Source organism: Pogona vitticeps, chromosome 4 (genome assembly GCF_051106095.1).
Source record: "Pogona vitticeps strain Pit_001003342236 chromosome 4, PviZW2.1, whole genome shotgun sequence".
In the NCBI taxonomy this organism is placed as follows: domain Eukaryota; kingdom Metazoa; phylum Chordata; class Lepidosauria; order Squamata; family Agamidae; genus Pogona; species Pogona vitticeps.
In genome coordinates, this window is record NC_135786.1 from 41,548,323 (window position 1) to 41,575,713 (window position 27,391).

The 27,391-nt window shown below is 39.5% G+C and overlaps 1 protein-coding gene and 1 long non-coding RNA gene across 9 annotated transcripts in view; one reads left to right on the top strand and one right to left on the bottom strand.

The window, feature by feature from the left end:
• The window catches only part of LOC140706561 (uncharacterized), a 50,099-nt gene extending 27,652 nt beyond the window's left edge, over positions 1–22,447 (bottom strand). For both annotated transcript variants that reach the window (XR_013545135.1, XR_013545134.1), the window contains exon 1: positions 22,303–22,447. This is a non-coding gene — a long non-coding RNA (uncharacterized LOC140706561). The remainder of the gene's footprint in view (positions 1–22,302) is intronic.
• Positions 1–27,391, top strand: part of SLC16A1 (solute carrier family 16 member 1) — a 78,655-nt gene that overhangs the window by 12,462 nt on the left and 38,802 nt on the right. Inside the window, exons 1-2 of one of the 7 annotated variants that reach the window (XM_020780594.3) lie at positions 22,606–22,703; positions 24,001–24,095. The exons of 1 other annotated variant lie outside the window; for it this stretch is intronic. The gene's annotated coding sequence lies outside the window, so the exon portion shown is untranslated. Of the gene's footprint in view, positions 1–22,571; positions 22,704–22,783; positions 22,919–24,000; positions 24,096–24,127; positions 27,198–27,391 lie in introns of those variants that run through there. 5 more of the 7 variants (XM_078393366.1, XM_020780595.3, XM_020780596.3 and 2 more) reach the window with 5 other exon arrangements.

The window sequence follows — 27,391 nt, forward strand, 5'->3', positions numbered from 1 at the left end:
AAGGCCCACCATTACTGTAGTATTCATAGTTGTTATTTATTTTTATTATGATGGAGAAGGGGCAAATTATATCTTCACTCCCATCCGTTATGCTTTATACTGCAATTACGATTTCAGTGTTTGACTGTTTCTTAAGGCAAACACCAAATTCTAATTCACAGATATTAGAATTCTACACTAGGAGATACTGTTCCAATTGATAATTAAGCTGTTCTAAGAACTCTCTCTTTTATTGGCTGAGTAGCAGGGTAAAAATATTAAGAATGAATAGATAATTTTGTGTCATTTAAGAGACAGCTGCTACCTTTTCTATAAGAAAGTACAGCCAGTTTACAGGATTAATTATTATTCCAAACAGAGGGACTTTTAGTTCTCCTTAGGTCATTTCCCCCCTTCACGGATTACTGCCTTGTCGTGACAAAGTAATTCAGAGAAGCTATGGGCTATGCCATGCAGGTACACCCAAGATGGACAGGTCATAGTGGATAGTTCTGACTAAATGTGATCCACCTGGAGCAGGAACTGGCAAGCCACTCCAGTATCTTTGCCAAGAAAACTCCATGGACAGAAACAAAAGGCTAGAAGATATGATGTTGGAAGATGAGCCCCTCAGGTCAGAAGGTGTCCAACATGCTACTGAGGAAGAGCGGAGGACAAGGACAAGTAGCTCTTGTTATTTAGCTCCAGAGCTAAGGAAGTGGTTGGGCCAAAGCCGAAAGGACGCTCAGCTGCAGACATGCCTGGAAGTGACAGGAAAGTCTGATGCTAAAAAGAAAAATACAGCATAGGAACCTGGAATGTGAAACCTATGAACCTTGGTAAGCTGGATGTGGTCAAACAGGAGATGGCAAAAATAAACATTGACATCCTGGGCGTCAGTGAACTAAAATGGACAGCAATGGACGAATTCAATTCAGACAATTGCCATATCTACTACTGTGGGCAAGAATCCTGTACAAGAAATGGAGTAGCCCTCACAGTCAAGAAAAAAGTGGGAAAAGCTGTACTGGGATACAATCCCAAAAATGATAGAATGATTTCAATACGAATCTAAGGCGGACCGTTCAACATTCCAGTAATCCAGGTTTATGCACCAACTACCAGTGCTGAGGAGACTGAAATTGACCAATTCTATGAAGAATTACAACACATGCTAGAACTTGCACCAAAGAAGAATTTTCTTCTCATTAAAGGGGATTGGAATACTGTACTAAAGTAGGAAGTCAAAAGATAAAAGGAACAACAGGTAAGTTTGGCCTTGGAGTTTAAAATGAAGCAGGGCAAAAGCTAATACTGTAGAGTTTTGTCAAGAGAACAAGCTGGTCATCACAAACACTCTTTTCCAACAACACAAGAGACGACTCTACACATGAACTTCACCAGATGGGCAATACCGAAATCAGATTGATTATATTCTCTGCAGCCAAAGATGGAAAAGCTTTATACAGTCAGCAAAAACAAGACCTGGAGCTGATTGTGGCTCTGATCATCAGCTTCTCATAGCAAAATTCAAGCTTAAACTGAAGATAGTAGGAAAACCACTGGGCTAGTCAGATATAATCTAAACCAAATCCCTTATGAATACACAGTGGCAGTGAAGACCAGATTTAAGGAACTTGATTTGGTGGACAGAGTGCCTGAAGAACTATGGATGGAGGCTCGTAACATTGTACAGGAGGCAGCAACAAAAACCATCCCAAAGAAAAGGACATGCAAGAAAGCAAAGTGGCTGCCTTTGAAAGGGAAAAACCAGAGATCTGTTCAAGAAAATTGGAGATATTAAAGGAACATTTTGTGGACATGCTAAAGGACAAAAATGGTAGAGACCTTAAAGAAGCAGAAGACATCAAGAAGAGGTGGCAAGAATACACAGAAGAATTATACCAGAAAGATCTGAATGTCCTGGACAACCCAGATAGTGTGGTTGCTGACCTTGAGCCAGACATCCTGGAGAGTGAAGTTAAGTGGGCCTTAGAAAGCATGGCTAACAACAAGGCCAGGGGAGGTGATGGCATTCCAACTGAGCTTTTTAAATCTTAAAAGATGATGCTGTAAAGGTACTACACTCAATATTGCAGCAAATTTGGAAAACCCAGCATTGGCCAGAGGATTGGAAAAGATCAGTCTACATCCCAGTCCCAAAGAAGGGCAGTGCCAAAGAAGAGGAACTAGAGGCAGAGGAACTAGAGACCAATTTGCTAACATGTGCTGTATTATGGAGAAAGTCGGAGAGTTCCAGAAAAACATCTATTTCTGCTTCATTGACTACACAAAAGCCTTTGACTGTGTGGACCACAACAAACTATGGCAAGTTCTTAAAGAACTGGGAGTACCTGACCACCTTATCTATCTCCTGAGAAATCTATCTGTGGGACAGGAATTAACAGTTAGAACTGGATATGGAACAACTGATGGGTTCAAAATTGGGAAAAGAGTACGACAACGCTGTAGATTGTCTCCCCGTTTATTTAACTTATATGCACAATACATCATGCGAAAGGCTGGACTGGATGAATCCCAAACCGGAGTTAAGATTGCTGGAAGAAATATCAACAGCCTCAGATATGCAGATGATACCACTCTGATGGCAGAAAGTGAGGAGGAATTAAAGAACTTCTTAATGAGGGTGAAAGAGGAGAGTGCAAAAATGGTCTGAAGCTCAACATCAAAAAAACTAAGTTCATGGCCACTTGGCCCCATCACCTCCTGGCAACTAGAAGGGGAAGATATGAAGGCAGTGACAGATTTTACCTTCCTTGGCTCCATGATCACTGCAGATGGAGACAGCAGCCACGAAATTAAAAGACGCCTGCTTCTTGGGAGGAAAGCTATAACAAACCTAGACAGCATCTTTAAAAGCAGAGACATCACATTGCCGACAAAGGTCCGCATAGTGAAAGCTATGGTTTTTCCCGTAGTGATGTATGGAAGTGAGAGCTGGACCATAAAGAAAGCTGACTGCCAAAGAATTGATGCTTTTGAATTGTGGTGCTGGGGAGACTCTTGAGAGTCCCCTGGACTGCAAGGAGATCAAACCTATCCATTCTAAAGGAAGGACAGATCCTGAAGTTGAGGCTCCAATACTTTGGCCATCTCATGAGAAGAGAAGACCCTGATGTTGGGAAAGTGTGAAGGCAAGGGGAGAAGGGGACGACAGAGGACGAGATGGTTGGACAGTGTCATCCAAGCTACCAACATGAATTTGACCCAATTCCAGGAGGCAGTGGAAGACAGGAGGGCCTGGTGTGCTCTGGTCCATGGAGTCATGAAGAGTCAGACAGGACTTAACGACTAAGCAGTAACAACAAGCTCACTTCCATCTTTGATATAGTACTTCCTGATAACTGATGATGTAGGCAAGTCCCCTGTGGCTGATAACAATGAGTACGTACTGAAAAAGGCTTAAGGAGGATGACAGCAGTTGGGTGAAATTATCTTCTTCAGGGTGCTGCTTCCAATGTGGGGACTATCTTACAATTAAGTGGAAGATGTGGAAGTGTGGATGATACATGCTATTGTCTTCTTGCTTTTCTGGTAAACTAGTGAGGTAGAGTTCATGGATTTCTCCTTAGGTAAGATCTATAAAAACCTAAATGACACCTAGAATTTGCCAGTCTCTGAACTGGTTCATTATATAAGCATAACACAAATAGTGTAGTGTTGAAAAAAAGATGAGCCCTCAACAAATGGCTAACTGCAGTCAATACCTATACACCACCTTGTACAGCTACCATTTGGTTTCCCCTGCCTGAAAACAGTTCTGTAAGAAACTAAGAGACTAAGTTGTTCCTCCTTGACAAGAGAAAGCTCAGGCTGCAATATATGGGAAGTAAAAAATCTTGATTATCTGAATACTACCTGATTTTTCATAAGTGACAACACTTTCATTTGGAAACAAAGCATGACTAGGTAAGTTATTAAGGAACTTTCTATGTGCTGTCTCTGACTAGCTAGTCAGAAGAGCTAAAGAGAATTACAGGTTGAAAAGAAGCCTCAAAGGCTTGTTTAAAATTTGCATATAGGTGATTGCTTAAAATCTACATTTATGTGATTTCCACTAATGGAATCAGCAGTGCTACTCCCAGCTGATAATGCGCTAAAGTGAAGTAATGATTCTTACTCAGCCACAGTAATTGGTTGTTCCCTCAGCCAGTTACTGGCTGTTGATCATGAATGCCCCCCAGCTGCTAGCTCTAATTTTCTCAGCTGTAAATCTTCTGCTAGTTCTCATGTGTGGCTGCTACTCACAAAGAAACTTTGAATACCCTTTGGCCAGACTCCCTATATATATGGCAAAATGCCCATGTGCTATAAGCCAGTTAAAAAACCCCAAACAAAACAGCTATACTGAAGCCCACTGTAATACCTTCCTCTTGGAGTGAATCCCATTGAATTGCAGCACATATGGAAAGCATTGTAGTAGAAATAAAAACCCATGCTTTCCCAGGGAAGGGACAATATTCCACTCATTGCCTTCTGCCTGTGGAGCTTTCAGCTATAATCTTCAGGCTACTGCCTTTCCATTCGGGCACAATATTTCCCACATATACTCCTCTCTGGGAACCATGTCAGTAGCATCAGATGGAGGAAACTGCCATAGACGGTTTTCAGAGTTCTACAATCAACATTATCTATGCCTATTCTGCTACCACTGAGATAGTAGCAACACGTGCTGCTCTTTGAATGAGGGGAAAACATGCAAGTACAATATGTTTGTGTGTAGGAAGAGGCAGCTGGCAAGATCACTCAGTCTTAGTCACTATTCCAGTTCCTCCATAAGCCATCAAGAAGGGGGGGGGGAGCTGTAATATTGTAGCATATGGCTTGAATTGTCGTTTACTTTCCGTGATTTTCAACAACCTGAAACAGGCTTTAATGGTCAACCATTATTCTGATGCTGGAACAGGACCCAAAATCTTTGGAATAATGAACAGGTGACAGAAGTGTGGTGCACTTCTGACTTCACAAAAATTGGCAGAAATTTCATGCAAAATTTGATTAGGTAAGTTGAGGGACATTGTGGTGCTGTGGGTTAAACCGCAGAAGCCTCTGTGCTACAAGGTCAGAAGACCAGCAGTTGTAAGATCGAATCCACGTGATGGAGTGAGCTCCCATCACTTGTCCCAGCTCCTGCCAACCTAGCAGTTCGAAAGCATGTAAATGCGAGTAGATAAATAGGTAACACCATGGTGGGAAGGTAACGGTGTTCCGTGTCTAGTTGCAAAGGCCACATGACCACAGAAACTGTCTACGAACAAAACACTGGCTCTATGGCTCAGAAACGGGGATGAGCACCATGCCCTAGAGTAGGACATGACTGGACTAAATGTCAAGGGGAACCTTTACCTTACCTAAGTTGGGGAACTAGATTACTGGGATAACCCATTCAAGTACAGGATTAGATTTGCATAAACTCATTTGGAATGATGTCATTGGCCAGTATCCTACTGAGTGCCCACAGGGCAAAAATTCCTGTCAGCATAGTATAGTGGATTGCACCCCTTGCACAAAAACCATTGTGCAAGAGTAAGATGGTGTTTCTTCATGCAGAATATTGCTTACACAATAGCAGTGCTTGCATAAGTGGTGCTATCCAGTGTTGCTATGCTAGTAGGACTTCCCATTCAGGAGAAGCTCAAAAAGATATTAGCCCTTTGGAAATCTTGCTCAGCAACTTATATACATGTGTATGATTGTTATGGCCTCAGATCATGTATTCACTCAAGATGCTGGAAAATGAGAAACACTTGAATTCAGGCAAAATACATGTAGCATTCAGCTTTGACTTGGTGGATGTAGACAATAAATTATTTGTCTCTCTTAAGCTGATCTGAAAGACAAGAGTCTTACATTAGGGATACATGCTTGAGGAAAGTACATCCAATTTGCAATTCCTTGAACTTGGACCACATAAAACATCTGTTTTAACTATGCACTTAAACATTTTATTATTTCAGTATATATTATAAAGATACATATTACAAATGATATAAGAAGTAGTCCTGTGTATCTCATGAACAAGAAGTACATGTTTCCAAGGTGAGGGATATTAGATCCTCAATTTCTCAATAACCATTATTTGAGTTGAACAAATTCCACATGTATTTTAACAAAAATTCTCAATGAAAACAAGTTCATGGAGCACACACTGCTGTACTTACTTACATTTGATGGTTATAGCACATCCCTGTAGTCAGAAGGCTATTGCTGTTAAGTGCTAATGTATCAGAATAATTTCATAAATATAACCGTTCTGATTTATTAAGCATTGAAAATAATAAAGAAAATGGAATAATGAGAACAGTAGATGAATCCCTTCAAAAATGTCTTATAGCCACACCAAATAACACAAGGCAACACAAGCAAATTATACATAAAGCAGTGCCCATATACAGTAGATAAGGCAAAGGAGACAAATAATTTTCTACCATTGTAAAGTTATGAATGAAAACAGAAATCAAGGTTAGATATAATAATCACAAGAGGTGACAATGAAGATTAATTCAGAAAGGAGTCATACTGTGCTCAGTGGGGTTTACTCATTATTAAATATACCTGAGATTGCCATCCTAATAATATAAATAAATTAAGTCTAATGACCTGTCTTTAATATAAAAACAAACATGTCCATATACAAACACATTTTTTCTTGGGGGAACATTAAGAGTGTTATGTTTTGACTGGTGCTTGGTAGTAAGTAGTTTAGCTTCCTGCAACACATTCTAGGAAGACTTACATCCCAGTCCAGCTGTGTCTACATATGCTTTTCACAAGTATTTGGAAATATCACACCAAGCCTCAGGTCCTGTTGGTTGATGCATACACAATGCAGTAAAGTCACACGTTTCCTGAAATCACCAAAGGAAGCCTGAATCACCTGTGATTTGCTGCTGCAGTTGATATCATTCCCATTACATATACAGAACCACACAACTATATTTCAGCCTGAAAGTGGTACAACTAAGTGGATCACAGTTGCATCTGGAGCTGCCTTTGTCACAATTGATACCAGCTTAAGTCCCGTGTTGTTTGGACAGTGGGAAAAGTAGCAGTATCATTAACACATAAAGTGCAACCAATGGTAGGTCTAGATGGGCCCTTATCTAATACAGAAAACACAATTTGATTGTAGTAAAGAAGCAGTGCCTCACTTGCCTTGGAAACAAAGACATATTCCTACTTTCCTGCACTTGGCAAAGCCACTTTTTAAAACTGCGGTACCTAGAATACTCAGAAGGCATACTGTTTGGGAGTTTAAGAACTGTAAAGCAAAAAGTAACTTGTTCAACCTTTGTCTCTGTCTCACTCGCTAGCATATATCCTGTTTTACATCTTTTTACCAGTGAGTGCAAAAATGCTGAAAATAAGCAGAGTGCGTTTCACAGGGGGTAAAAAGGAAAAAAAAATAAGTACAAAGAGCTCAGAAGCTGCTGTTTCTAAACTGGCTGCTTCTCTTTGCTGAACTATGGAGGACAGAAGCACCTGAGAGAACCAGATCCAAATAGCAGGCTTGGAGGAACTTCTCGTTTCTCACGTAAACCTTTTCCTCCCACTGTAAACGTTAGCTGTCCTCCTATGTGCAAGGAATTTGAATTATAAATCAACTGCCCAGCATCTATCAAATCTTATCAGTATGAAGGGATGGAAAAACTGCTTTGTGTCTAGCTGACAGGTGCCGGGATAAAAGCAGCTGATAAAAAGAGGCTGGAGACATCAGTATGTGGATATAGAGTCTTAAGGACAATTTCTGATAAGATCAGAGCAAGAACTGGCTTCCTTTTAGACAAGGAGCCATTTGTGAAATTCATAGAAGACACAAAACACAATAGAAAAGGGCCCCGACCCTTAGCTATGATTTAACTAATTAAGGCAGGAATGTGGAAGAACCCTGATGAACATTAACTACTAATAAACAACTTACTGAAGTATTTTAAGTCAGTAAATAACATTTTCTTCTCACTGTGTTTTTCTGAACTATCAGGGAACTCTATTTATCTTGGACTTTAGCCTCTTAAAAAACTTTTTATCATCAGATGGATAAACAAGAGAATAGCCAAGAGCATCCAACAAAAAAGTCTCTAACTTTGTCACGTAACAATTCTGAAGAGAAATTTCAAAGTCACAAATAGTACGTGTCGTGCTCCTCAGTTCGTGTTTTGTTGGGAACCCATATTTTATAAATATAAAAACAAAAGCAAAAACATGGTGGCAAAAATAAAAGAAAAAAGTGTAGTTTTTGCATTTGATATTATTTTTTGCTATTTATATCATACACTGGTTCCTCTCATCCACTCATTTAGTTGTTTAGGCATCCTTCAGTCTCGAGAGACTATGGTAACATGCTCTGAATAGAGGACCTGGAACAGCGTCATCCACTCACAGTAATATATACCAGTTTTGCTATCTACAGTTATTATGCATTGACCTGGCATTAAAAAGTACTTCTACCAGGCTAGAACACCTGATAAAGAGTGATGGGGATGATGGTCTGAGCTTAATGTCATTGTTAATGAACTGTTTGTTTTTACTATGACTGCTGATTTCATGTTATTTAGTTAATTGCAGATTGCTAGTGAAACTACAGTAACATAACCAGTATGTTATTAGTATAAATTAAGGTTGGGTGATTTTAGAAAGTACAAGGGCCATCTTGCAGTTTTTTTGTTTGCTACCCCAAGGTGACAAGTTTAACTGAGGAGAAGAGTACTCACAGCAGTTGATACAATGGGGCTTGTTAACTGAAAAATTGGTTTAACTACATTTTAAAAGCCCCTTGCACCCCTTCGTTTGTTTAGTCGTTTAGTCGTGTCCGACTCTTCGGACCCCTTAGTATCCAGTATTTTCAAAAAAATTAATTGGGGGGGGTTATGGGGCCCTCAAGAGTGGTGATTGTCCTTCGAGACATGGCAAATTCCCACCCCACAATGGGACTTTCTGAGTAATGCATCCCTCCCCCATTTAAAATATATATACAGTATTTGGTTTGCCATGAGTGCTGGGGTCCCCATGCAAGCCTCAGATCACATTTCTCTCCCTCTTCTCATCTGCAGCTTCATATGATGTGTGCATTCTATGTGTTTATTGTTTTGTGGCAGTATCTTGCCAAAAAAGGCTGAGTAGACGATTGTTCATGAAGTCTTCATTAGAGCAGTTGTAAGGTAGTACCTATCAACCTCATGTCACATTCAAAATACGATGATTATCATGATTCATGGGAATACACTGTGGGTACTAATATATGATATGGATAAAAGATTGGCAGTTAAAAATAAAAAATAAAAAACCAGCTGTGTGTTCCTTATATAGAATCTGAAAGCATGAAGGCAAGGACTGGCAATACCTTTATCAGACTTTTTTTTTTTTTTTTAAAAAAGCTAACTTTCAACACCATAGAGGTCTTCATCAGGTGAAAGCCCCTGTGATGATTAACACTTGTACAGGTCGAAAGCTGGCACATGCTTGTGAAGTTTTTAGTGGTCTAATAAAGTTATCACCTACCCTTGCCTTCAAATAGGTAGTTGCATTCCTATTAATATGCTATCCAACAAAGTAGGGTTATTTTAAATCTCCTCTTTTAAAGCTGAAAGGCTAGAACAACAACAAAGAAGTATATAATAACGTTGTTGTAAACTACTCCTCAGACGCAACCTGACGTATGCAGCCTCAAATTAGCGCCAGGATGAGTATAAAATAGAAAAATAAATTACATCCCTCTCCTCCCCCCCTCCCCCCCCAAAAAAGGATTTGGTTTGAAATAGCATTGATCTTTTGTCTTGGTTTCTACTTTCTGAGGTGCGGTGAAGCCATGTTGGTGCCAAATCAAAGAAACAATAAAGTCATGCATTTCTCCATTGTCTCCTTTGAGTAGGTGACATGGTGTCAAAAGCAACTAGGGTGTCCTGTCTCTAGACAAAGAATTATTAGTTGGGAACTGTTTTACATCAATGGTTTTGATAAACTGGATGTATTGTTCTTAGAGGTGAAACATTTGAAGATGAACTCTTTGTTCTGCTGCCCCTGACCCACACATGCCAAAGTAGGCATGAGAACAAGCTTGGTTATCTAAACATAACACAATTCCTTCTTTTGTTTTGCTCCTGACCTGTTTTGACATTCTATTTGTTGATTGTTCATTCAGAGGGTGGGTAGGTGTGTTTAAAAAATCCCATCGTTCTATCAAGAATATCAGAATACCCATGTTTCTTTGCCTTCTTCATTTAACCACACAGTGTATACTAGGATATTTATTTTAACATGTTTACTTATTTTGCATAAAACTTTTCCATCTAGGATGCCATTAGAAGATGCTCAGCTTCTCTTTCTGTCAAAAGATGTCCAGTTCCATGTAGCAATTGAGGTTGCTCTGGATACACCAATGCTCTCTGTGGTAAACATGGTTTAAAAATATGAAAGGGAGAAGCTTGTTCTTAAATATCCAATTAATTTGCATGGAAGTGCTGAATTTCTAGATCATGTATATTGCACATTTAAATATGTGTATCTGCCCTTCACTGTTTACAAGTTTGCTATGTAGAATCCTGATGTATTCCATCAATGTATTCATCTCTCAAACAGTTGCCACACATGTTGTAAAGTGGTTCTCGGGAGGTAGAGCATGGACACGTGTGGTATGTATGCAGCTTAAATTTTAAATACCTGTTATCAAACCTAATTCCATTGGAAGTTAAAACAAATGGCAGGTTGACAAGGGTTTGACTCTGTTTGCATGACTTACCATTCTTTTGTGTATGCTGTGGAACTTGTGTGCCAGCAAAGGAAACATAAGCAACATTGCTAGTGCAAGTATGTTTAAGGCACAGGTTTGTTACTGAGTATCGTGAGAAAATCCTCAAAAGATTAATTTAGTAATAATAATAATCTTAGAATTGCACAGTGGGGAAAAAATGCCTGTGGATTAAGTCCAGCCCCCATCAAGGAGCCACAGTGAGGATTTTTTAAAATCATTAATAAACCATGATCTTGACCATTTGTGCCTGTTCAAGTAGCGCAGCAATAGGAAGAGACAACTTTTCTCATTCAATTATAACTTATATATAAATATAACACAAATCATTTTGGATCTTAATATATCAATTTAGTATAATTTAATCCAAATAGATAATTATATATGTTGTAAATATTTCAGCATATTAAAACTGATTCTGTCCTCATGATCAGGAATAAATTCTGGAGCGGACATGTTGGTGCTAGATTTTCACTGTAATGGTTGCATTTCAGAACAGGTTCTACAGACGCTCTATATAATTATTCATTAGACTTTGTAGAAATGACGAATGAATGGGTGCGATCTTTTCTATTTAAACATTTTTCTTTTCTTTTTTAATATTATGTTCTTTAGATGCATTGGTTTCTATCTCTCATAAATGAGAGGTGGCAAATACTTCAGATGAAGTAGGAAAGCAAACAGGGAGGTGTAGAACGACAGTCTAAGTGCATCAATAAACCATTAAGAGAATGCACAGGTCTTTGCTCCTTGCTATCTTTGCTATCTTTATTACAATACACTACTGCTCTGTAGCAGTACCTTGGTTGTAGAACACTTTCCCAAGCGAAGTCAGGCTTGTTTAACAATACTGTATATACAACAGTTAATACTACTACTATTATTTTCTACTATCCTATTTGGTTCATAGTTTTTAAAAAATGTTTCCAAATGATGTTTTATTACTTTTACTATACATTGCTTTGGGGACTCTGATAGGCAGATAAGGAAATGATACTTTCAATAAATGAATAACAAATAATGAGAGTCTGATATTTAATCTGTATCTGAGACATACAACACTGGCTCTAATTCATCTCTATGCTGCTTTTTTAATTATCTGAGAAGTCAGTGGATATCATGGCTGGTATAAATACCCTCACATCAAAAAGGCATCAAATATAATATGAATATTCGAAAAAGTATATGAATCTCTTTAATGGGGTAAAGAAAATTATGGGAATAAATAATCAAAAGTGCCAATGATCACTTTGTTAAACATGTTTCGACTTGCTCAAATAGAATTTGGGGGGGGGGAGGAATTGATTACGTACTATTATGGTAACTGTAGCAAGATTGATATTTGCAAGAAATTGGAAGCGTAACAATTATTTTAATAGGGAGGAATGGTATAAAGGAATGTGGAATATTGCTATTAATGATAAATTAACCTGTGAATTGAAAGTTAGAAAAGGAATGTTGAAAGTAAAGCATGTTAGGGATATATGGAATGTATCTTTAGAATATGTGTTTGGGGAAAGGCAAAGGTTATACTGCAGACCAAGATTTGTTGAGAGAAACAGGGTACTTACTTACTTACTAAGTAAGTTACTAAGTAAGTAAGTAACTAAGTAAGTAAATAAATAAATAGTTACATTCCAAAGGTGGAGGGATATGTTTTGCATTGTGTTTTCAATTTGTTTTGTATATTTTTCTATCTTTCTACTTTTGTACTGTTTTAATGTTTAGTTTATGTATATATAGGAAGCTCAATCTATGTGGCAAAGACTAGTACGTACAAATTTATATCCATTGGTAGCACATTCATATTATATTTCATATAAATGTTATACCTCATATATAGGTCTTTGATGACTTTAATCATCTGAATCAAGTCATATCACAATTCTATGATGATATGGCTTGATTCTCAGGGCCAGCCCTGGTGAAGCGGTAGCCTCAGGCAGAAGAGGGCTGGCAAGGCCCCCATTGCTACCACTCCCTTCTGCTCACTGTCAGAGTTCAAAACCTGGGACAGAGCTGTCAGAAAATTCTTAGAGAAAGTTAAAGCCAGAGAGGTTGTTTGAGAAATCTATTGCGAAGCAAGATACAGTATATCATAACTATATTAAACAAATTAAAAGGAACTTGGGTCAGCCTACCAATTTTTATACTCACATTTATGTCATTTGAAAGTGGTAGGTTAATGGAATGGTTTTAATATCCAAATTTCAATAATTATGTTATTATCCACTGTGCAAGGTCCTGTTTTCGCTTTCCAGTATCATTAAGTGTCTTAACATTTATGAAGAGTGCCATGAATGATTGTGCCTGATGTAGAGATGCATTTTCCTTTTGATGTGGCAGAAGATCCATTTCCCATCTGTTTAGTGTCACTCTTTAACTGTGTTTGTTCCCTGTATCTTTTTCATCTCGAGTGGAACAAATCACTAAATATTAAGCCTTCATACTTTGGAAAAGGCAAAATAAGTCAAACTCAGGTTATTAGGCATTTCAAATATACATTTTAGAATGGGCTTTTCAGATACAAGGGATTTGGTCCAAAAGTATAATTCTGCTGCAAAAACTGTTTCCATCCATAGAACTTGAAGCGGGGACCAATTATTTTCACTCCCAACTGCCCATGTAGATCAGATCTAATCTGCAGGACTGTGATATTTTTTGGTACAGGTTTTCTTTTTAATGGAGCATAGAGCTATAGTGTTGAGAAAATGAAGGGATAAGAATGATTTATTGTGCTACTGGACTTATACCCTGTTTCCCCGAAAATAAGACCCAACCTGAACATAAGCCCTAGTATGACTTTTCAGGATGCTCATAATATAAGTCCTACCCCAAAGTAAGCCCCAGTTAAGTGAAATCCCACCTTCCACCACTGTGCACCAGAAGAAGATAACATGACTGTATTTGAATAAATGTAATTGTTGTACATGAAAAAAACATCCCCTCAAAATAAGCCCTAATGCATTTTTGGAGCAAAAATTAATATAAGACCCTGTCTTATTTTGGGGGGAACATGGTACAAATACATGGATAGGCAGCTTTGGCCTCCCCATGCCACTGGACTGCAGGCCCAATAACTCCTCACCATTTCCTATGCTAAATAGGGCTGATGGGAGCTGAAGTCAAAGGTTGGAGAGTCATATTGTTCAACCCTGCACTTATATAATGTTGAATTTAACACCTAAAACTTTAGCCCTGTTGGGGAGAGTATGAATATTATAGAGTGCTCCAAAGTTTACATTCATATTCAGAAAGTCCTTTTTTGATAGGATAAACCACAAGAAGTACACAGCAATTTACATACAACCATTTGACCATTTGATCTCTGTTTTCCTTAAAAATATATACTAGAAGTCATAAGGATTATTACTGGCACGTGTGCTGGTTTTGTTTTTATAATAATATTATAAAATAATATAAAATATTAATAAAATAATATAATAAATAAAATAATATTATAAAGTAAAATAATATTAAAATAATAATGTTAAAGTATCTTTAAATTGTGATAGTTCCTTGCTTTTTTTTGGTTCTGACAAAAGGACTTTATTTGCAAATTTCTGAATTTCCAGGTGTAATTCATTGAAATATAAGCTGTACTTGTCAGTACCTGTTAAAGTTAATTAAACTCAATGTTTTAGAGTGGTCTATTATTTCTCTTTATATATATTAATGAAAACCCTGTTGATGTTTGCATAGGGTTTGTATAGGTTGCCATGGCTAACTATGGCTCATTGTTCAGATATCAGGGCACAACTCAGTTGTATGTTTCGTTATGTACCAGTCTGTGCAACTGAAATGTACCCCTGTCAGGTCAGATAGTCCGATGCTGAATATTTTCCTAAGAACTTGATAAATCTCTCAAATAAATCAGAAGCCTGTGTTCCTCACAGCTGGCATTTATCTCCCCCTCCCCTCAAACAGGGTTAATTCCAGAATGAAATCAGATAGTCGTTCCCAATCACATCAAAATTTATGTGGGTATCAAGGAATAAGCATTTTCATTGTAGCAATGATTCCAGGCAACATCAGCTTGTCTAATTCTACCTTTATTTATGTATATTGCTTCTATGTTCCATATGCCCAAAAATACTTCAAAGTTGAAAACATCCAACAGTCTTATGAAAAAATGGAGGCATAAATGCTTAAAAATATATGAAAACTAAACTTGTTGCACACAAATACTTAACTCAGAATTCAGTCCAAAATATAGGAGTATACAAAGTACAATTAAAATGTCAAAAAGAATGTTTTACTTACATTCTAAAAATGAAGCTTATAGCTTTAAAATGAACATTGAAAAAGCAGAGACTACAACTCTAAAATATATTATTAAAAAGTTAAAACATAATAGCTTTAATTAATCTTTGGTCTTTAAACATGTTATAATAATGGCACACAAAAAATATTCTAAGTGCTCACCCAGCCAAACCAGATTGAATCTACAGTTTATTAAGAAAAATCTATGTTATCCTCGTTGGCTGCTACTGTTGCTGCTATATGAGGGCTGTTGGTATCCGGTGTATGTGGTGTGGTGTAATGCATTATATAGTCCCGTATTTGTCTCCTGTCTCTCTATATTTGTGTTTCTCTCAAATGTTTACATTTCCTTTCAAACTGCAAACATTCAGTTTTCCACGATCACTAAATTTAAGAGGCCTGCATGAATAATCAGGAAATTTATAATGGAAATTTATATTGCTTTTGTACCCCTTGTAAATGCAATGGCTTGTAAATCAGAATTTGGCAAACTTCCACCATGATGATAAGCATTATTATTCTGTCTAATAGGCTTGCACTGACTGTAACCATAAGGACAGCAACTTACGGAAGGAGCAAAGCGCTGGAATCAGTATATCAAAGCACAGCAAGTCACCGAGTCTGCTAATGCCATCTATTGGTCATGTTAACACTTACATATTACAAAATAATTATTTTAAAACACTAGAGATGGGCATGAATTGCTGGTTTGGTGCAGTCAGTTTCCCAGATGAATAGCTGATCTGTGGTTTGGCGCCCTGTCCCCTCTAGCGGGTGCCCTGTTCCCTCTAGCAGCAGCACCCTGCTCCACCTCCTCGATGTGCTGCCTCCAAATGCATGCCCACTGGAGGAGGTGAGATGTCTGGGAAATGAACCATGCCAAACTGGCGGTTCATGCCCATCTCTACAATAAACTTTAACTTCTTTATTTATGGCTATTATTTCCAAACACATCCATCTTTCAAGAATGTTATTGTATTGTGATCTTGCTTTGCAGTACAGTAGTTGTTTTGCAGTGACTTTTAGCAAACTGCTGCTCAATCCTCATTTCTAAAATACAGTGTATGTTTTCAGGGCAGCTTTTTCTATACTACCTTAATTATTTTAACTCTCTCTATATTCAAAATTCCTCACCTTGACACTCTAGCACTCCAGTTACGTGATGCTTAATATGAACACCAGTAGGATTGTGGCAATTTTTTGCAAAGCAAGGGTTGGTGAAGTGCCATGCTCTACATCAGAAGTCTCCAAACTACAGCCCGCAGGCCACATCTGGCCTGCCTTGCTGTTTCCTTCAGTCCGTGCATGCGGTGTGTGTGTGTGTGTGTGTGTGTGTGTGTGTGTGCGTGCGTGTGTATGTGGGGGGCTGTATGCGGCTGCATGTATGTTCCTTCATCCCTCAAAAATGTTGAAAATATACAATGTGGCCCTCACACTCAAATGTTTGGAGTCCCCTGCTCTACTTGTTGTTGGGCTATGGCTCCCAACTGCTCTAGTCAACATAGGCAATGATGAGGAATTCTAGGAAATATATGGTCCATTATCTGTAGGGCTGATTTTTGCCCACTCCTGTTACAAAGAGTGAATGTAAGCAACTGCTGCTTGTAGTCTTAGATGGGAAGGAGGGATCACCCCTATATTTTGTGATGAGACACCTGCTTTCTCAGACCATGAGCCATCTCTCAATGAATTTTAGACAGCATGATTGTTTGAAAACAGGGATGAAACTCTTGTGTATCACATAGTTTCAATTCAGCAGCTGATGGTTTAATCTACAAGGTTTATAGCACAATTATATTACATAAATATGAGCTGAGTGGGAAAATATCTAAGTAGGTATGCAGAGGAATGCAGTCTCAATAATCATTCCCATTCTCACAGACTGTTCCTGAAGCCCTAGGGCAGAACTTTACTTATCTACAAAGATCCATTGTAGACACGACAATATTTTCTGGCAGCATTAACTAGAATTAGTGCAAATATATCATGAGGCTAATTATCAATCTCATAGCCCATCTACCTACAGGCAACTTTAGAAGTTCCTGGCTGTCAGTATAGATCTCTATCAGCACGAAATAGTAAAGTAGATGAAAAACACAGAAATCTGTTTCAAATCATTTTAATCTACCCGGATAATCTTCATGGGATTTGAAAACTGCCATCCCGAGAAAAAAATTACAGGATAAGGATCCAGAGCAGTGGATCTTTAGTTCCCCGGATATTCTTGGAGTACAATTCCCAGAAATCCTGGCCAGCACAGCTTCCCAACAAACCACAGCCACCTTTACAGAACAAGCTTCAAAGGAAAAGAACTTAATATCAGTGATCTTATGTCACTACTAAGTGTGAAATATCACACTGACTCACACAATTTGCAACTTGTACCTACCAACAAACCACTGTCCCTTTATTCTGGGGCCATGTATAAATGTATAAATATTTGTCATGTAGTCTCACTCTTATGTTTGAGGAAGTGGAGTTAATCAATGAAAATTCATATTAAAATATAGCACTTAAGCTTTAAGGTGGCACGTTTTTGTCATCTTTTTTCTTCTTTTTTGGCTTTTGATTTTTGTTGTTGTTGTATGATACGCTTTCAGAGACTAACACGGCTACCACTACAAATTAGATGAAAAAGTACTAGAAGGCAAAACATTGTTCACATATGGCAGAAATTTCCACCTTCCATAGATCAACTTATTATACAGTAAATGTGTAAATCCTTATTAGACATAAATGAACAACATGTTGTAGAATTCTGCCCCCCCCCCCGTGTCCGTGAGTCAAGTCCACTGAACACAATATGGTTTATTTATGACCAAACAGAATGAGACTATGTACATACTGATAAATATGTTGGTCTGAAAGTTAAAAATCTGGCCTAACATGGAACATGCTTTAAAAGGCTATGGTAAAGATAGGACTGTAAAGGCATACATTTTAAAAAAATCTTATTGTTCATCATATATAGAAAATTATTAGCTATATCACAAATTCCAAAATACATTAGAGAAGATCCAATTGAGGATTTTGGCACTGCTGGACTAAAACACAAGCCTCCTGTTCCAAAAAAACAGCATATTAGCTATACTGAAGACCCCTGATGGGACCTTTCAGGGACATATCCCTTCAAGAAGCCCAGCTCCATGCATTGAACCCAAGGATCCGAGCCAGATAAACAGCACTGAACGGGCATTGCTGAATGGCAAAAACCTTAGTCTATCAATGACTGATGCATGAAGTTATGACCTCACTCTGTTTTATTCAGGTCCCGGGATGGCTTTCATTTCCCATTTTCGCCATTCTCCTCCATTCCATAAAGCTCCCATTTCTGTATTTCATCTGATTACATGCCAATAATCGCTGGTTATTTCCTCAGCAAATTGTGAGTGACCTCCACTACTTCATGGGAGCATCACTGCTTTGACTTCTGCGTGTGTGTTTGTGGGTAAGTTTAAGTTTCCTTAGAAACTTAATGGTCCTCACATTCTTCTCACAATTACAGTGGGGTCTTGACTTAAGAATGGCTTGAATTAAGAACATTTTCACTTAAGAACCGCTCTCATAGGAAAAGATTGATTTGACTTAAGTACTTAGATTTAAGAACTGAAAAAAAACCACGTGGGAGGCAGCCCAAATAATGTGCAATTGGTGTGCAGTTACAATTTATCCATTATGTTGATACCTTCTGTTCTAGATGTCCCCTTAATTTCTTTTTTCATCTCATGACTACTTTCAATATTTCAGTGAGGGGAGCAACATTATGTCCCAGGTATTGCATTATTTGTCTGTTCTGTTGCAACTATATGCCATTCTGTGAAGAAGTCAGATCTGACTTAACATGCTAATTTTTTTAATGCCAAATCCTCTCCAAAGTTAATAGTTATAAGAATGGCTTGAGTTAAGAACATTTTCACTTAAGAACCGCTCTCATAGGAAAAGATTGATTTGACTTAAGTACTTAGATTTAAGAACTGAAAAAAAACCACGTGGGAGGCAGCCCAAATAATGTGCAATTGGTGTGCAGTTACAATTTATCCATTATGTTGATACCTTCTGTTCTAGATGTCCCCTTAATTTCTTTTTTCATCTCATGACTACTTTCAATATTTCAGTGAGGGGAGCAACATTATGTCCCAGGTATTGCATTATTTGTCTGTTCTGTTGCAACTATATGCCATTCTGTGAAGAAGTCAGATCTGACTTAACATGCTAATTTTTTTAATGCCAAATCCTCTCCAAAGTTAATAGTTATAAGAATGGCTTGAGTTAAGAACATTTTCACTTAAGAACCGCTCTCATAGGAAAAGATTGATTTGACTTAAGTACTTAGATTTAAGAACTGAAAAAAAACCACGTGGGAGGCAGGGAAAGTGAAAAATTTGAACTTTCAGTTAACTGTTGGCCAGTGAAAAGGGTGCCTGTCTGCTTCCTCACTCCTCCCAGCGTTTAGAGAGTGGATTGGGAGACAGTCTTCGGACTGCCTGGTACTGAACTGCCTGGACTGTCTTTTCCCTGCCTTCCCTGAACCTTTCTTGACCTAAGAAAAAAAAGAAACAAAATATCCCCCTCTAGTGGTTGAAGGCAGAATAGCAGCTTCCCATTAGTTTCTATGGACGGAAAAGAGAAGATACGGATCAAATGGTTTTCAGTGCATTCCTATGGGAAATGCAGATTTGACCTGAGAACTTTTTGACTTGAGAACCGCCTTCCAATACGGATTAACTTCTCAAGTCAAGACCCCACTGTACAGTAGGACTTCTATATCAGCTAGGGATTAGTTCCAAGTCTCCTGCAGATACTGGAAACTGCAGATAATAGTGAACACCAGATGGTGGCAGATATCATACTATGTATTCTCCACTAACAAGTATTCATAGCACAATATCTTGCTTCCTCTAGTGGTCAGTTCTGGTAATACATGTGAAAATAGTTTTTCTGGATTTTTTTCTTTTAATATTTTTTATATTTTCAGACTGTGTGTAAGTGAAAGCACAGATATGGATGCCGTGGATACTGAGGTCCTACTGTACTACATACAACCCTCCCAACAAAGAAAAAAAAAGCTCTTTTGGTTTAACCGATTAACACTTAGGATCCATGCACAACACTGTGCTGCCACTAGAGTAGAATTGTTTTTTACTATGCCTACTCTTTCATTTACTTAACTAAAAGGAAAGATGCTTCAAAATGTCTTTCTGATGATGGGGCGAAGGCCAGATGATCTTCAAGCTCCTCTCCAACTCAATGTGGATGGCACTGGTTGCCAATTAGGTACTAGTAATATGGAATTTAATCTGTTCCTGTAAAGAGATACCACCAGCATAAATGAGTTAAACCATTCACATGTAACACCTTCCCTTTATTTTATTTCCCTTAATTTCTTCTTTACTGGTAGATGGAACAGTATTGGTTATTTTATAAAATATTCTGTTTTGGAGTTAGAGTAGGCTGTAAAAAATGTGTAAAGCAGGCCCAATCTCCTTGGCAACCATAGACATTCTCATTTTGTACCCTTCCTTCTGGTCTCTCCCACACAAAATGTAACTGAGCATGTACCGAAAGGACTTTCTGAAGTGTATAGTCCAAAATGGCCTGAACAAGACAAAATGTAATGTCACAATACACTAACATAATGGGAAAATATATACAGTATTAGTCCCTAACAATATAAGAAATCATTTATGTAAACATGCAGAAAGCCAGACATGCTAAATTCCTATGAGAAATCATTTCTCACCCTTACCTCAAAATGGCACAGACTGCCCTCAAATTGACCTGTTTTATCCTGCAAAATTTCAGATCCATATATTCAGCTGGGTCCCCATCCCTCTCCCTGAATCATCCATAGAATACATTGTCTTCGTCCCTCCATTTCTGTTTATCATGGCATATTACAGGTATTCTGGATACTAGGTGTGGTAGTGGATACAGTGATGAACTAGACTCAGGAGGCCCGGATTCAAATCCCTCCTCGACCACGCAAAATCATTGAGTATGTGGCATTGGTAAAATCATTCCTTAAATATCTCAGTCACTTTGAAAGCCTTATTAGGGCCACTCTAAGTCAGTTCCAACTTTATGGCACATAACAGCAAAGTCATCTCATTAAAATCAACTCCAGCTTCTGTTAGTGCACTAGGTCAGGGGTCCCCAACCCCTCGGCCACGGACTGGTACGGGTCCGTGGCCTTGGAGGGATCAGGCCACCGGGACAGATGAGCAGCGAGCAGGAGGTGAACGGTGAGTGAAACTCCGCCTCCTGTCAGCACGCTCCTATGAGGTTGATCTGACAGGAGGCGGAGCTTCGCTCCCTGCCCCTCTCCTGCTGCTACCAGATCAGCTGTGCCTGTGGCATTAGAGTCTCATAGGAGCCTGCCCTCCTATTAGGTTCTAGGCCGCTGCCGATCTAACAGGAGGTGGAGCTGCAATTGCAACTCACCTCCTGCTCCACGCTCATCTGCTACAGCACAAAACATGTAATGAGCTCAATTCAAAGCTATCCTCCAACAACCTACTGCATAACCCTAACCTTCCCCTCCTCCCCAGTCCATCTTCAACTAAACCCATTGCTGGTGTCAAAAAGGTTGGGGACCCTTAGTATTTCATTTTTGAAAAACTGCTGCCTAAAATAACTTCCAATACTCGCCTCCTTGCCTGCATGAAATGTTATTCCCGCCATCCTGTCCTGCCTTCAGCAATATGTTTCACTTTGTTTTCTCAGCTTCAGCTTGTGGACTTTGGTCTCAGTCTGCAGAACTGCTCTGTTCATAGCACAGGTACCCACCAACAGAAAACTCCACAAGCAAGTTTGCTCAGAAAGTATGTTCAAAAGGGCACTTTCCTTAATTACAGCGTTAAGGACTGATGCTCATGTTTGGAAGGGACATGGATGCTGACTGCAGAGAAGTCGCCATATATGGGGTATAAACTAGATTTTGGGGAGCAGGTCTCCCTTTGTGCTGAGTTTTGGAATCCGCAGCAGTAATAAGCACAGCAGGCAGAGCACCTCTGGCAGAAGAAACCTTATTCCTGGGTTTAAAACGCCAGAGAAGGGTTAATCTGAATCAGGTTTTATCCCAGGACCCTTTCAATATTAGAGCTGACTCCTGGCAAAATATGAAGCAGTGCGGGTGAACAAACGTCTCCTAAGTCAGGTTCTTGCTAGACTATCTTCTTCCTTTTGGGAATCCAGTTAATGAGGGACATTTGTCACAGACAGCAGGCGGAGTTCCAGTCACAGAGAAAGTCGAAGCAGGGGTTCTTTTGCTTTTTTTTCCCCTCTCGGCTTCTTACCCAAAAGATCCCAGCTCCTCCTCGCTCCCCTTTGCTACGTGCCGAAGACCGCATCGCCTTGGGCACCCCGCGACTCGCTCTTCCCGCCTCTCCTCGGAAGCCAAGCCCCACCACAAAGGGGTCGGTCCTTCAGACAATAAAGAGGCGCTCCTCCCCAAACAAGGGGCGCTCGCTGCTTCTCCCAGCAGCCCTGGAAGGGGATGCCCAGCGGTCCGCGACGTCCCTTTGGGCAACTCCACACGACTGCCCGCCCTTTTCAGGAGGTTCAACTCCTCCCCTTGTTCATTAGAGTGCGTGAGGGGGGCGGGGGGAGCGGGGAGTATCTCCCTGCAAGAAAGCCGAGCGAAACAGAGGGCGAAAGGCGAGGGGACGCCTGGCGTTAGGCTGGCTGCAGGCATCAGGTAGCGTTACTTGGCTGGGCTGGGCTGGGGAGGGGAGGCCCCCGGGGTGGGGTGGCGTGGCTGGTAGGTCCGTTACCCGAGCGGCTCGCTCGCTCGCTCGCTCTCGGTGCTGATGGAGGAGCCTACGGGGTTCCACGTGGGGAGAGGAGAGAGCCGGGGCTGAGGCGTCTTGGGGACGAATGGCCCGCCCGGAGGCCACCTTGGGGCTGCTTTAGGTTGGGACCACGACGGCTAGGTTGTAGGGATCCGGAGGGGGCTGAGGAGGAAGAGGGGTGGCTGGCATGAATTGTAGGGAGAACGGCGTCTCTTTTCTTCCCCCGCCCCCGTCTCCATTTCGTGGGGATGTGGCGCGAAGGAGGACCGGCGAAGGGCCCGGGTTGGCGGCCATCCTGGTGCAATGGCCGTTTTAGGGAGATTCGGTTATAGACTGTAGCTTGCTGGTCTTTTCCTGATAAGATATTTGGAGTTTGTCAGGGTTCTGCTTGTAAATTTCTGGGGTTCTGCTTCCATTCTGTGTTCCCCCGCTCTTGCTTTTATGGCGAGGGTTAGGTTTTGGTGGCTGCTTTGTTTAAACTTGAACACGTGGGGCCGGTTGGTGGTTGTGGTGTGTATAGATTAAGGAAGTGAGAGAATAGTTATCTCAAACATAGTTCAAGTGGCTGTGCATAATTCCAGCACGTGGCTTCCAGTATACGTGAGAGCACGTCCGTGTGTTATGTCAGAGGCAAGGAGGCCTTCCTTTCTTCTTTCTGCACGTGCGTCTCAGCGTTGAGATTGGTACCTTACTTTCTTTCCACTTATATGGCAACCCTGGGCACTTTTGTTTACAGCCCTCAGAAAGTAACCTGTAGTGTGCACAAGATAATCTGCTGTGTAATGTGTCCTCTTCCGCTGTAATTTGAATCTGCTTGTAAAGTGGAGAGTGTGTGGGGACGTGCGGGAAACGATGCTTATCCTTTCATAGCCTGTAACTTAATAAATTAGGGTTCACGGTGTGGATTGTCTACCCTGTAAAAGTATTTGAAGCTATTACAGTATATAAATCATTTTGCTTTTGAAGATAGGGTAGCATATCCTGCCACCCTGAAGCAGCAAAGTATCCAGAGCCAGATAATATTTTGGCACATTGGACAACCAATCCCTTAAGTTCCTGTAATTTGACTGATGATAAAAGTGTAATGAATTTAATTAATGCCTGGCTACCCTCTTAGAATACACAGAATCTGCTAAGTAATATACTTACCTCTGTATTTTGAAGTTATAAATGAAAATTATGCCTCTGCACTTTGTGTTACAGACACCAGATGATGAGCAACCAGTGAGAATCAACTCTGCATCTAGAAGTAGTGAATTATCAGATGTGAAACGGAAAGGCTGTGGTGTCTGCACTGTGTATGAATTAAACTCTTTGCTGTTTCTGTTTGTAGTGATTGACCACATGTTTCTTCTTGCATTTATTGCACTCGTTCTCTCCAGACACATTTGAGAGGCCTTTGAGAGCACAGCTGTATTTTTTTTCTTGTATGAGGTTAAAAGCATTTTCAAAATGGCACACTTTGGATTCACCTGAAGGCCTTGCCTTTTTTCATTGTGCTTTCTTTTGGCTACTTCTTGAAGCTTAAGAGTACAGGCGCTTCATAGCAGATGCAGAAAATGTGATTGAATACAGCAAATGTGCTGAATTGAGATGTTGAATTTTTTTTTTTCTGGCACAAGTGTGGTTTAGCAACTAAAGCTGCATATAAGATGTAGGGAATTATGGGCCCCTGTTTTTTAAAGCGAGGATTTGCTTTGACGGTTTTAAATAAAGTTGCAAAGTTATGTGCTTTAGTTATAAATTTTTCTATTTCATCTTTCTGGTAACTGTCTGTATAACCTAATGTGTTGTATGGGTTTTCCTTACGTGGAATTTCTATGTGATGAAATTGTTGGAATGCTGTTTGTGATCTCATATGTTATCTGTAGTTTGTGTGATTGGAAGGGACTTTTCGGTTGGTTGCCAGTTTAATTTGAAACAACAGTAACTTAATGAAATGTTTTTTTTCCTATTATAAACAGTGAGTGAGTTGAGTGCCAGTTAAGAAGAAAGGGGTGGAACATCCAGGGAGCTACTAACTATTCTCCTCTGTCAGTCCCTGTACTTCTGCTATGTAGCAAATAGGAATTTTACCAGAAATTCAAAACTCTGAAACTTTTTCACCTGTATTTTCAGGTTTGTTTATATTCTGAAAAGTATTGTACAGTAGTAGGCTTCATGGCATACAAGGCATTGCAGAAATCTGAAGTGGATCTGGAATGTTCCTCAAGCACTAAAGTCTTTTCTAGCCATAAGATTCCTATCCATCCTCACTGAGTGGCTTTCTAGGAGCACTGCTTGAGTAGGTGTGTGTTTAGTTAGTCCTCAGACTAGCTAGCTGGATGTGTATGTTTAGGGTTATGACTCTGAAGAGCACAAGATTCATGGGTAATGCTCTCTAAGGAATAGGAAACATAAGTAGTGGCTTCAATAGTTCATATGGAATACTGTGAGAGAGGAAGATTTAAGCCCTGTTTTCATTTTCTGTGTTTTCAGTCAAGGACCTCAGTTGGCACTTGCCATTTGTAAATGTTTAAAGAAAGAAGAAATACATTTCATGTCATGTTGTATCCTTAGTTTTGCCTTTGATGGAGTGAGGTACAGAAAAAAAAGTCACATCTAACACTGCAGGTCATAAACAAAAGAATAATAAAAAAATAAAGAAGGCAAAAATATTGTGGTACCTTAAAGACTAACTGCTATATTTTAATGTGAGTTTTTGTGGACAAGTCCACTTCCTCAGCCATAAGAGTGAGACTACGAGGCAAATAGTTATACATGGTCCCCAAGAAGAGAGACCATTTCATGGGAACAAGTTGTTGATGACGTGGCATTTCACATCTGGCAGTAATTTTTACAACCACTGTTCATATTCAGTTTCCCTCCCAGGAAGCATTGTTCTGTAAACAGTGACAGTGACTGGTGACTAAATTAATCTCAGGCTATAAACATAGCAGGACAAACAAGGTAATTAATATCTCTGATTACCATTGAAGCTTGTAAGATGGTTCTGATTAGTTAGGAAGGAAATGCAATACAATAGTTGCAGAGTTTCACACTTGATAATAGTCTAAGAAACAATTAAGGTGCCACAGTTTTTGTCTTAAAAAAAAATCTTTAATTTTTTAACCTGATATACTAGCACAGACTAACACAGCTACCTCTTCTAAAACATCTAACATTGTTATATAGCTAATGGCATTACAGTTAATAAATACCTCAACCCTGGCTAGCTTTAACTTTTTTTTAAGTGACCTGGATTCAGTGGGAATTTGAAAATGTGGTATTGTTTTAAACAAGCAGTTTCATGATTTCAGTCTGTTCTGTTCAGAACAAACTGGCCTCTTCTCGCTACCTGCCTAATGGAGTCCCAACCTTCATTTTATGGAACTAAAAACTCTGCTCAGCTGTACAGTGGAAATTGTTGAAGCAAAACATCCTGTTCCTTAGAAAGCTTAATGTATGAATCTTGTGCTCTTGCAATCCAGAACTCCTAGTGGATTAATGTATTTAAGTGTGCACTCTTGCTAACATAATATAGTGAGACTTTATATAACATTTTGGCAGCCTGGTGTAGCAAATGGAAGTGGTAGTTGCCATTAGGCAGGTGCAGAAGAGACAGGATGAAGAAACAGTACCCCAGTGCCTCCATGTACCTTTACTAATTGAACATTCAAAGTTTAGGGTGTACAGGGAAATGGAGGCAGATTTATTTTGACCTGGATGACTTTTAAGACAAGATAACTTGTGTATATTGAAAACTACTAGATAAGTTATACTCCACATTTGTATTTATTTGAATGGGCCCAAAAGGCATACAGATTTCTTCCTAGTTGTACCCCACAATCCAACACACACTTAATCTGGAAGTCTAATCAAGTTTAACTGGACCTGAGAAATTCCTAGGATTGTGTCTCTAAGCATTCTCTGTCCTCCTAGTTGTTTCTTCCTAAGTTACTACAGGTCGTCTGTGCATAGAGCTGGTGGGGGAAAGACTTCCAGGCTTCTGGGGGATGATTAGGCTCCTGTGTCTCATTAATCTTATTAGAGTGCACCAAGAGGATGTTGATACTTCCTGCTTTCTTTGTTCTGCCCCTTCCATGGTTCCAACCCCAAACTGATTTTCATAGGGTTTGACCGGTGTGTTGACAGAGCAGCACCAATGATAGTTGCCAAACTGCAGTCAGGTGACACCGGGTCACTGCATTTTATTGAGGAGGCCAGCCCTCCTGCATGGCTCTAGATCTTTATCCTTGGGAGAGTATAGCATTGGCTTGAAGAAAGACAAGATTTTCATTCCAGTGGATCAATTGAAGGATGGGTTTGCTTGACTAATTAATGTTTTAGTATTCAGGATAGTAGGGTACTCATCCAAAAGCATTTCGGTTTTGCTGATTTCCACCATTGAATGTATTGTGGTAAGTTTCTCATGCATGTCTTGCTTACAGTTAACCATATAGATTAGAATCTGCTAGTTTACTGACCTTCTAATTTAAGTTGAAGACTGGTCATGTTGGCAGAAGCTATTATAAAAGCATTCATAGGAGAATTAATCTTTAAAAGAGGATGTAATTTTCTTGATACTAGAAACCAAAGTATTAATAGTTGGTTG